Below are 12,409 nucleotides of genomic sequence, written 5' to 3'. Positions count from 1 at the left end.
CACAGCCTGCCTCTGAAAAGTGCTTTGTGATGGTGGTCCACTATGAATGGTGCTATATAAAAATAAAGATATTATATTATAATTGCAATGTTGTTTTCTTTATGTAGAAAGAGAGTAGTGAATGGTTGACATTATTTAAAATGTTTTATTGGTTTAAAAAAATAAAAAGCAAATCTTCTAAATAGGTCTTTGTGATGTGTTTAGTTTATTTATCGGGTATTAGTTTATTAGTTTATTTATAACCTCTTAAATCTTTACACTCAATTTAATACAAAAAGATTTGTGAAAGAAACGGTCATCAGTTGACCTATTCTAAATGGAATCACTTTTATATACAGCAGCCAGCACATACAGAATCCAGGGTTATTGCAGGCAGCCTTTAATATTTGGCAAATAGCGTTTGCCATTCCCATTGATTTCAATAACAAAGACATTGTTTATACCATGTTAAGCACACAGTATATTTTGGTCAAACTCTGCTGTTTGGATCTCGTTATGTACCATTCACATAGATTTAAATAACAAATGCACTGCTCATACTATATAGTAATCACTCTTACTAATCCACCAATTAGTGTGTTTATCGTTGTTACCTTGCCATTCACATAGATTTTAGTACAAAAGGCAGTACTTTAGTGTAGTAAAAACTTAATAGATTGATCAATCAGCTGTTTGCACCTTGTTACTGAGCGATTACCCCTGTACTGTACCTTGGCTAGTTAATACCTGTATGCAGTGTGGGATTAAATAACCAGCATGAAAATTCAGTGTGCAAATAAAATGTCTCTGTTAGGTGCTGTGTGCTTTCTAAAGCATACTTGGGACTCTACAAATTGAAATCAAAAATACAACCAAAATTGAAACTCTGACAACACCAGAGGGGATGGCCAGACTGTCCAGATTCGTATCACATAGTTCTTCGCTGGAAACAATTTGCAGCAATGTAGCCTCCCTGTTCTGTACATGTCTACACTGGCATTACTTTTTCACTGTTATGGAAACTACCAGCATACAGGGAGGAGGCTCTCCCACCAGCATGCAGCAGCCAAATGGAAATAAGAAAAATAGTGGGAATATCTATGTTGTGTATAATTTGTAAACTTAATTTAAAATTGTGCACTTTTTCATGTAGAATGTATATATATTTAGATAACTTCACATATACAATGCTGAGTTACGATTATTTGGATTATCTTAGTTATTATACATTTATAATCCAGGGCTGGCAATGGAACATGAAAAAGCAATTTGATTGGTCAAGCAAGGTTCCAGCCTTGTCACATGTTCTAAATCACTGTGCTGCCTCACAGAATTGAAAGTATCAAAATGGTAGCCATCTTGTTTTTACAGTTACAGATTTCTTTTTTTTTTCAAAACAAGTACCTTTTTTTATTTAAAAGGCTACATACTACACATTTTTAAATAGAATTTTAAGTGCTATGAGCTTAGGATTATATTGATTTTCAAATATATGCATCAGTAAAGAGTCTCTCTTGCATGCCTGGTGTTTATTGATGGGTGGTAATACAGATTCTGTATCCTCTTTAATATGTACAAGATTATATGAAAAAAAAAAAAAACAGTAATGTTTTAGCTATTGCTACTTTTGTTTCTGAGTTCAGATTCCATTTATTCATAGCTACTTTGTAGAGTTTTACCAAATTAAAGATGTTTTAATTCACTGGCTTGAAACTATAGTGACCTGTTTTGCTGAGAGAATACCATTAGAGTACACAGTCACTATCTCTCTCAGCACTAACTTATCATGTTACTTAAAACTGAAGTTATGAGGTCATTGTTTATAAGTGCAATGGATTTTTTTTACATTACTCAGCTCTCTCACACCCTCATGTTCGCAGCTAGCATCTATTCCTGTACTGCTCTTCCTCCAAAGGCTTTCATTATCCAAATCTGCCATTGAGCAACATCAGTAGAGCAGCAGGAAAGCATTTCATTGTAAGGCTATTCTGAATTGTATTTCCCAGTTATTAATTATGCATGCGAAATCAGTCTGTGATGCAGCACCTTGTTTAATATATATGTAACCTATAGAGAGCATCACAGCAGCCTCTAGTCACAACAATCATGTTAGGCATTACTGCACAACAGGAGTTAGGTTACGCTGAGGCAATCAAGCCCCTAAACTTTAAGGAATGATGAAGCACAACATAAAGCATATTTCACCCAAGGCGTGTGATTACCTCATGGTTTTCCTCTCTCAGTGTGCAGTAATGCTATTATAAACCAGCTGTTTGATTACTGTTTTTACTTATATGTTCTGATATTTATTGGTTGTATTTTTGTATATTGTTTTATTTTAGGTTCACTGTATTCTAACCAATACTTTATATAGTGGTGTATAGGGAACACCAAAGTTGCAGCAACATAATTTTGTTAGCTGGGATGTTAACTGATGGTTTCTGCCATTGTTATCTTTGCTTTTTTTCTATAACTCGTCCTATAATTACATTTTATAATAGTATTTAGAAATATATTCCCTTTAATGTCTGTCAGTGTGTTAACATATTGATTGGTCTGTGTACATGTTGTTTTGTCTTTAATTGAACAGCTGGCCTCTGATATTTATCTTTAATGGAATTAAGATCTTAAATACTCAGATATTCCTAATTCGCTAGCACTGAGGCTAGTCATGCGACTGAAACGTTTGCACTGAGCACTTTTTGCACTATATTACTTTTTTGCCTGTTCTTCTATGAATAAAAGACAGCTTTTTTGCATAATTTTGATTTTGTAGTGTTTTTTTTATCGCCACTCTTCACATAGCAGCGTGCGGATCATTTTGGACTCTTAATTACTTCATAATCTTTAAATTTAAATCAGACCTTCATAAGAACATTGTTTTAGACTTAATATTCTGTGCTTGTAAATTTATTGGTAAAGCTAGTTGTCATGCTGGCAAAACTATATTTACAATACAAAGGCCATTGTTGCTCATAATTACATCTCCAGGCAAGGAATCTGCATACATGATGCTATTAAACTGTTCAAAGTGATTATTTTACATGCAGGTCAGATCTCTTATGCAATCATAATCATGTTTACTGAGGATTTAACTGTAGCTGAAAAATACCGTGCCTTCATTGTACACCATTTGAATTCACAGCATGGTCATTTCAGGATATTTCTTTCTTAGCAGACGTACACGCCACAAAAAACGAAATTTAAAATCAAAATACATTTAAACTACAAATACAATCAGGATCTAACCACTATAGCTGTAGACATTACATTTTAAATGGGTTAACATTTTGGCTGTACCCTTTTATCGTTTAAAATACCAATCCTATTGAAAGACTGTTTCAAGATTTAAAGAGACAATGACACAAAGTACCATTTCCGAGATATTAATGTTGGAAAATCGGACTTAATGTAACTATCATGCCGCTATAATAAACTTACTTTCTGAAGGAAATAATATGTACAGTTTTGAGATGGATCTGTAGAAAATGCTGCTAATCCAGGTCAGAAGGTAGCATAATAAATCCAAACATGGATTGTGAGTACAAGCACAGAGCACATTTGTTTTAGTCGTCAAATTCTTCTTCAGACTTTAGTCTAGTTAGACACTATGCAATAAAAGTCACCAAATCAGGTACTTCTATTATTTAGCCTTCTAGTTAACTTGTTATGCTGGATTTCCCCAAGGCACGTCTACACAGCTCCCTGTGCTCTTCCTAACAGAGATTCTCAAGAGACTAGCCCAGTAGGTGGTGCTATAGATCTATAAACATTGCATGTACAATAGTACAGTCATCACTAATGACAAACAAAGGTGATGATGCCCTCATGAAGGAGATCACTCCGCATATAGGTTGCAGTATTGCAAATACCCACAAGTCCCACAAGATCTGCTGTTCATGGTGTTTTGGTAATAACACGTTCTATAGAAAGACATTGTATAGAAGTGAAAAACTCAATAAAAGTCAATGTACGGGAATTAGTGAATGTATATTAAAGCTTTATCTCTTTCTAGGAACCTTCTAAATTAGATGCCAAAAATGTTAATGTTATGTACCTACAGTGCAGCTAAAATTGGCTATGCTTAATGGAACACAAATAATAATAATAAAAAAAGTTTATAGTTTAATCTATTGCTGCATGATACAATACGAATTCTGGTATCATAATACTTGACACTGCCAATTGCACACAGTCCCCTAGAAAATAATGTCATGTAGTAACCAAAGAGAAGAGCGTACAAACTGCAAAACTTGTTCCTGCTTATTGTGCGTCTTTTAACACATACTGTACAGCAAAGAAAATGTAATCGCACATATAACACAAAAGATAGCACAACAATTTAAATGCAAAATAAAAACATTCAGTGCAGTCTCCGTCAGATTTTTTTTTTTTTTATTGTAACAGTTTAAGCTGTAAATAAATATATTTATTATTAAATGTATAACAATGGGCACAAGGTTAACTGAGAAAGTAAACTGCACAGTTGGCAGCTAGGGAATTATATTCTATATAACTGTTTCAGAATGCCAATGTTGCATAAAATATAACCCAAATCAGTGAAACCCAACTTAATATTGTGTAGGGAAATTTAAATTTAGAAGCCACTCCATCAATATACAGTACTTGCAAACATTCAAATGAATTAATTTACAAAACAATGTAAATAAAATATAACAATTGAAGTGAATCTAATTAAATATTTTACAGACCAGTGTTATAAAAATGCACGTCATGGACTAATTGATTTAATGTGCATTACTGCAGTACAGTACTAAAGAAATACTGCCTGGCATTACAATGTAAGTAATTAAGAAGGAGAGACATGTACCTGTAAAATATACAGAAATAAATAATAAAAAGGTCAGCTTCCAAATTGTGCTCCTTTACTGCAATAAAAACAAATAAAGAACGGTCTACCTGTGGAAGCTCACTGTTTAGCAACCGCACAACATAAACACTGTTAAAGGGGTAACACTTTACATAAAGCGCCTCTAGTTACTGTGTATTTACATAGTAGTTACTCAGTACATACATGCGCACTTACACATAATTACAATGTTATCATGCATAGTTACAATGTATTTAAAGAGTAAGCAATGGGGTTCCAAAAGATATAGTTGCACGTCCCCACTGTTGCTAGAACTGTTCAAATAACATTGGAAAAGAGCTTTGAATAAGACTTTAAAGTTATAAGTGTAAAAGACTGTGAGGATGTTAACAATGAAAAGAAGGTTAGCAATAGGTTAGTTGAGCTGTGGTAGAAGAGGAGCCATGGTAAAAGGTCCATCTATTCCAGTGTCCTCTGTGTGCCTATGCCCTCCCAGAGAAAAAGGCAACTGTATTTTTTTTCTGGACTAGCTGATGCATTTATAGTCTATGTAACTGCATAAAATAAAGTGCTTGTGTATTTGTTTTGTATACTGTGTTGAGATTAAATAAAAATTGTGTCTACATTTTACTGAATGGCTGTAATATTTGATTCCTGGGAATTATAAGAATTCTAAATTAAAGTAATCAAACTAACATAACACAAAAGCCAACACATCTTTGCTACACAAGTTGGTAGGCATTATGTAAGTGATGGTAGTGCCGTGGCACAGTCGATGGCCTGATACGGGTATGATAAGATTTTGGTATTGTGATATACTGTGTGTACTGGTGTATCGCCCAACACTAGGTGCAGAAAAGAAAGTGATCTTAAAAAACATACAACATTTTGTTTCACTTAATTTCCACAGAAGGTATTTTGTACAGATTAGAAGTCTGACGGGAAAGACTGCAAACATACACAAAGCTTAAAGTTCGGCACTTTGAGTAGTCGACTCTACATAATGATAAAATTAAGTTTAAGAGTTTTTACTTAAAGTTCAGATGGTAGCAAAACAAAATGTTGTGTTATTGATTCAAACAACAACTATGTTGAAACATTCTGTGTGACATGAATTTTAAGATGCAGGCCTACTTCGTTTGAATCAAGTTAATGGACATGCCAAGCCAGTGTCAAGAATCATTAATACCCGAGTGTTGTAATAGGCTATGTGAAATACGTTCATTGGTCTCTATTTACTCCCTTGTGTCCATAAATGCATCAGTTATGCACATTAATTTGTACTAATTTGTTATGATTGGCAGACATTTCTCAAGCCAGCTCTGCTCTACTAGAAAGGCCTGCACTGCATTTCTATGGCTGATGACCATTCACCTCAATAGTGTCTCCTCGGCTTTATAAACAGGCTTATAAGCAATAGATTGTGAACAGTGTTAAAGGAGTGCTAACAGAGGTTTTTCTTTTGGTTCTTTGCTTGACTTGCTTTCTTGCATTTTATACTTCAATGTGGAATGTGCACATATTTAGAAGACAACAGTGTATAATAAACATTGAGTGCTGTTTCCTGGTACCGAATTGCTTTGTACGGTATTTCATACTCACTCAAATGGTGAAGCTGCAATCAGGCCAAATTAATTAGGATGTATGCAGCAGTTTACAGTATTCGTATTTGTAATGACAAACATTTCCCTGAATACTTGTGTGAGCATCCGAAATTAAGTGACCCCTCCCTTGATGCCTTAAAACACAGATTTGTTTTCTGGATTAGGGAACCATTCTGCAAGCCTGTTATTCTTTTTTAATTGATTTGAATGGAAAACAGAACAAACAGACCTCTAACTGCAGTTTTCCACATGCATGAAATCAAAAGTACTAATTTATTGACTGCATTTCAAAAACTGTTTTCAGGTCTTATTGAGAAACAAAAGGAGGCTATCCCACAATGAAAGTAACAGAATGACAGATTTTGGGGTATTGTTACTTATCTAATCTTAAGGTTTGGGACAGTTAACTTTTTAAATGTTAAAATGTTTCCATGGTTAATTATTTTAAATATTAAATTTTTAAAATTAAGTTAAAATGAGACATTATATTAAACATGCAAAGTCACTATACTTAACAGATCAGTAAGAACAAAGATTGTGCAGCTAACTAGAAGCAGTTTATTTGATCCTGACTACTTTCTGTATTGAAATGTACACAGTATGTTAATGTCTTTAATGCCCTTCTCATATTTAAAATAGGAAGTTCACCCAAGAACTGCTCATAAAGGTCAGGAATTATTAAAAATGTCACTTATATAACCTGGCCAAGGCTTTTGAAATGCAATTTTAAAGATGTTGAATTCAAGGTGTAAAAGGAAAAAAGGAAAATAGAAGTCGTGAACTTCTTCTTTTGGATTTCAGATAAGTATAGTTTATTGAAGATAAAAGTTCTGAGTTGCAAAGTTACAACCAGACATCTTAAAGGTTACACAGTGACAACAGTTTGCAGGTATCCTCTTTCCAAGCACGGATCAGAGCAATACCAAGAACATTTCAGTATTCTCAGTTTAAATAAGTCTCTCAGTGACATCATGATTTTTCCTTAAACCAATCAGAAAGACACAAATCTCTTCTTGCTTGGTTAATTGCCCATTTGTCCTAACCCTAGCTTCAAAACATTTGGTTCAGTCCAGTTTATCTTTGAAGTAGCCAGTTTTTATAATCCTCATAAAATCAACTGTAATTTCTTAAGAAAACCTGTTTTATTTCTAGTTTGTAAAGATGTTTAACATAAAAACAATGATCCACCCTAAATGGCAAATGCCTTTCATGTTAGAACTGTACATCAAATGAGAGGCCAACACCTGTTTAAAAATGTGTTGGAGGTCAGCCTTGACTTAGCAAGGACAAAGTGACCAGAAAGATCTTTATATAATTACTGTCTAAGTAGGAATTTAACCAGAATCTGACTTAATCTTTAACCCATTCTGTGAGTTGTATTCTAAGACCAAATATTCATTTATATCTAAATAAAATGTTCCAACAAAAGACAAGCTCATGGAGCATCAGCCGTTTACCACATTGCTCTAGTGCTTTCTGTGGAGTGCCCAGTCATGTATTTTATCTCTTTTTTCTCCCAAATTGTGAAATCATTTTTATGTAATTTTACCTCTGGAACTCACATATTGCCCTTTTCCCCAGAACTTCAGCTACAAATGTTGCCAAGCTACTGAACCCTGGAGGCAGAATTTTAGAATTGGTCGAATTGGTCTTGTGGTTTGGCATGGGCTTCATTTAAAATATATATATATATATATATATATATATATATATATATATATATATATATATATATATATATATATATATATATGTATATATTGTTATCATGGGTTGGTTATATATCATTATAATTGGACTCTGATGACTCCTATAGCATTTCCTTATCAAAACAGAAAAGAATTAAGTGGACAAATGCATCTGATAAAATGGCTTGGATAAATTAACACCATAATTGGCTGAACAAGATCACATGATGGTGCTGTAAGAATTGTCTTCCTGCACTGCTAGGGGCTAATCACCTCTGAAGATCAAAGAGGCATGGGCAAAATTATATAAACAAAATCTAACGAATGAACCATGGTAAACTTTTATAATGGGAGAGGAATCCTGATCGGCTGCCCGGGTAACTTGGAAGTAAGTCTTTAAAAATGTTTTTAGAAATGTAACAATCAGTTTTCCCACTGCTGTGGTTAAAGTGTATAATGACCTGTCAGTGGCCACAGACTAGGGAATGTACATTGGAGTCATTTCTATTACCCTCTTCAAGGCCTTTGGCACAGCTGGTTACAGGCGGGTGGCTGCTTGGCTGGTACATTTGGGATTTAAGACTGGCAGCCAATATTAATAGTATATTTATTATTTATGCAATTTGGCAGACACCTCTATTCAAGACAAATTACAGGTGTTACAGGGCAGTACAGAGTTACAGTGCAAGGTCAATATTTAAATAAAGTATAGTTTACAGTAAGTGAAAATTATACTACTAATGTACATTAGCCACAAATCTATTTTTGAGAGTCAAAACAAGAGAAAATGTCATACCGTCTTTCCACTTTGTTAGTAAGAGGATCATTTCTGGAATGCCACTGCAGAGAGATTTCTCAGAGAGAAGATTTCTCAGCAAACTCTTTTGGATATGTTTTAAAGAGGGAATGGTTTTCAAGGATTCCAAGATATTTAGTGGAAAAGTAAGGTTATCAGGCAGAAAATTCTCCATTCCCAGTTGTACTGCTTTCCTACAAAAAGGAGTACATTTTGCGATACCATTCTACTTGTGAGATGTAAGAAAATATTTTGTATATTTGTAAAGAGGAGACGATAATCTATTCAGGCATACCAAGGAATTTGGTAAGTAAGGGGAGCAAGGAAAACTGGGCAATAAAATCCCCACTGCCAGACATTCTGAAAATAATTTTTTGTTTCCAAACTTTTGTCCTGTAGTGTATAATAATAACTGTTTCTTGAGCTGTTCTGTTCTGCTTATATCTTATCGATGATGAAATCATAGATGTTATTTTTTTTTCATTTCTCCTACACATATGGTTTTATTTCAGGCTTTAGGTTAAGAATTTATATTTTAAAACATACAAAAGTAGAAGTGCTTGTGCAAGTGAAAAAAATACATCAGACATGCAAAACAATAAATAGAATTCCACAGCGATGATTTCTATTACATGAGAGTTAAAACTTCATGCTGATATTGCACTCAGCTCTCTCCAGGAAAAGCACCAACTAAGACATAGCTTATTTTACTGTAAACTAATGTAACCCATTTGCATTTCTTTCCATCTGATGATATAGATATCGTTATGCCTGGTGTTGATGGCTGATGTGTATGGTTGGCTCCAGGGATCAACCACAGTGTGACCTCTGTAGTGCCTCAGCATGACAACTGTCTGGACTGAGCTGAGTAGAATACTTCTCTGGGGTCTTCAAGTGGGCACCTTCCATCCTTGGTGTATTATCGAGTGGCCCATGACACCTTAAGAGGGTTCGACAGTGATTCTGGCATCCCAGCATCCCCCCGCTGTCCCCCACTTAGCTAAGTTCAGCTTACTTACCTTCCTTTTCAATGACGTTGCTTTCTTTCTACTGTGCTTGAGATCCCCAACCAGAATCTTTTTGTCTCAAACACAACCAGTTGCTGCTCCTCTCTGCTGCTTCAGATAAGTTCTTCACTATGCGTAGCAACTCATGACCACTGAATTCAATGTCTGTGAGCAAGCGAGTTGTGGATTGTGCCACAAATCCGTGACAACACATCTCCACTTGTTAAACCTGGACTGTCCATCCTCGCTGTTCCGCTTCAGTAACTAGTTGAGCATATCAAAGTTTCTTCCTCTCATACGCCTCATCCACAGCATCCTTCCATGGCACTATTAACTCTACCAAGACGTGCTGATCCAGACCACAAGACAACATCTGGTAGAAGGTTAGTGGTGGCAGTCTCAGGTGGGAAAATAAGCCATTGACCAAAATCTGTCAGCATTTTCCAGCCTGTAGCAGCTTCCAGCTGTCCTAGACGAGTTTTGGTTTTAATACCTTTTCTTGGTGGTTGATCCCCTGGGTGGAGGAATGTTGTTCTTCGTGTGTCGTATATTGCTGGAATTGGTGGCAACATGTTGGTCATGCTGCATTTGTCTTCCAATGCTAAGACCAAACATTGTAAAACATGATCATGACGCCAAGTAAACCGCCCTTGGCTAAGACCCATCTTACATCCTATCAAAATGTGTCAATGTAGCTGCCGATGAACACAAAGGACACCACAGACCTTTTCCTACCCATAGTAAGGTTCTGTGATGATGGGAGAACATCAAATGTTGACCTGATGAGGAAACTGATCCTGCTCTGTTCCACTGTCCATAGCTCTCGCCAGCCATCTTGCATTATTTCACACTGTCCCTTATCATCCATTCTCCCTGCTTGGCCTGGGAAACGGCCTTTACGCACCTCATCCTCTTCTCCTGCTTTTGCACCTTGTTGACTACCAGCTTCCTCCATTGAACTGGGGCTGCTTTGTGCCATGTAGGAGGAGCTGAACTGAGAATAAGGCCTCCTCTTCCATGCTGTACTTGTCCCATGATATCGCTGATATGAAGGGACAACATTTCCAGAGCTTCCTTTGCCACTTCCAACTTCTCTACTGTTGTCAAGGAAACCTCATACACAGTGAGTGGTCACAGAAGTCTTGGCAGTAGACCAATCTGAAAGCACCAGAGTTTCAGTTTGCCTGGTAAAGCGCTGCTGTCTATGCTCTTCAACCCCGTCACTGCTTCTTCTCTCACCTCCCACATGAACTTTGTCATTTAGCTCCTCATCATACCATCTCCCAAGACTTTTCACAGTCTTCTTAGACACTGATGTTATTGCCTCACTGTTAATGTAGAACATCTTATCCACTAATTTACCTTTAATTATAGAGATGCTCCTTTACTTAGTGGACTTGAATTTGCATTCGTGCCCATTCAATGTTATTGATTAGTTTGCCCAATAATTGATTAGTGCAGGCTACTGTTGTAGTCATGATTGTCCTGTCATCCATGTATGCTCGAATTGGTGGTAGTCGCATTCCAGAAGCAAGGCGTTCTCACCCCACTACCCATTTTGATGCCCTATTAATTACTTCCATTGCCATGGTAAAAGCCAGTGGAGAAATGGTACATCCTGCCATTATTCCAATTTCTAGACTTTGCAATGTAGTGGTGAATTCTGAAGTTGAAAAACAAAATTGCAAATTTCCAAAGTAGGCTTTCACTAAGTTATTGTCCTCAGTACACTGAAAAAATAAAATGCTACCCAACGAAGCTCATGTGGTACTAAAGTGTATGCATTTGCTAAATCCAGGAATGCCATATGGAGCTGCTTCCTCTCCTTTTCAGTTGTTTGAATTTGCTGCCAGATCAAACTGATATGCTCTAAGCATCCAGAGAAACCTGCAATACTGGCTTTCTGTACTGAAGTGTCAATGAAGCAGTTTTTCAATAGGTAAGCTGACAATCTCTGAGAAACAGTGCTGAAGAAAATTTTCTCTACCACGTTTAACAGGGAAATGGGGTGAAACTGCCCGATACTCATGAATCTTTTTCTTTGCTCAGAGCCATGCTCTTGGTACAACCTGTTTTTTCCATGCTACATTCATCAATTTACACAGGATTCATGGAACATCAGGGGCACTCTGGTGCCCTCTGTACAGAACTCCATTAGGCCCTGGAGATGATGACACCCTTGCCTTTTTCATTGCTTGCTCTACTTCTTTCCACTTAGGTACGCAGTCCTCCACTTGATATTCTGGTGGACTGATAGGTGGGATGTCTGAAGGAATCGACACAGGCTCCTGCCTTTTTGAGTCTGTGTGCATTTGCTAGAGATATCTCTCCAGCTCAGATTTAGTTGCTTCTGAGTCTTTATAAAAGTTAGTTCTCGCACACTCCTTTTTGCAGCATTTCCATAGGTGCTCAACACTGCACAATGTTGCAAGCTTATCTTTTATGACCCTTTGCAATAGATTGAGTGCCTCCTTCTGACTTTGTTCTGCTCTCCTCCACTGCTT

The sequence above is a fragment of the Polyodon spathula genome, chromosome 2 (assembly GCF_017654505.1).
Source record: "Polyodon spathula isolate WHYD16114869_AA chromosome 2, ASM1765450v1, whole genome shotgun sequence".
Classification (NCBI taxonomy): Eukaryota; Metazoa; Chordata; class Actinopteri; order Acipenseriformes; family Polyodontidae; genus Polyodon; species Polyodon spathula.
Note: the sequence above shows the minus strand (reverse complement) of the source record.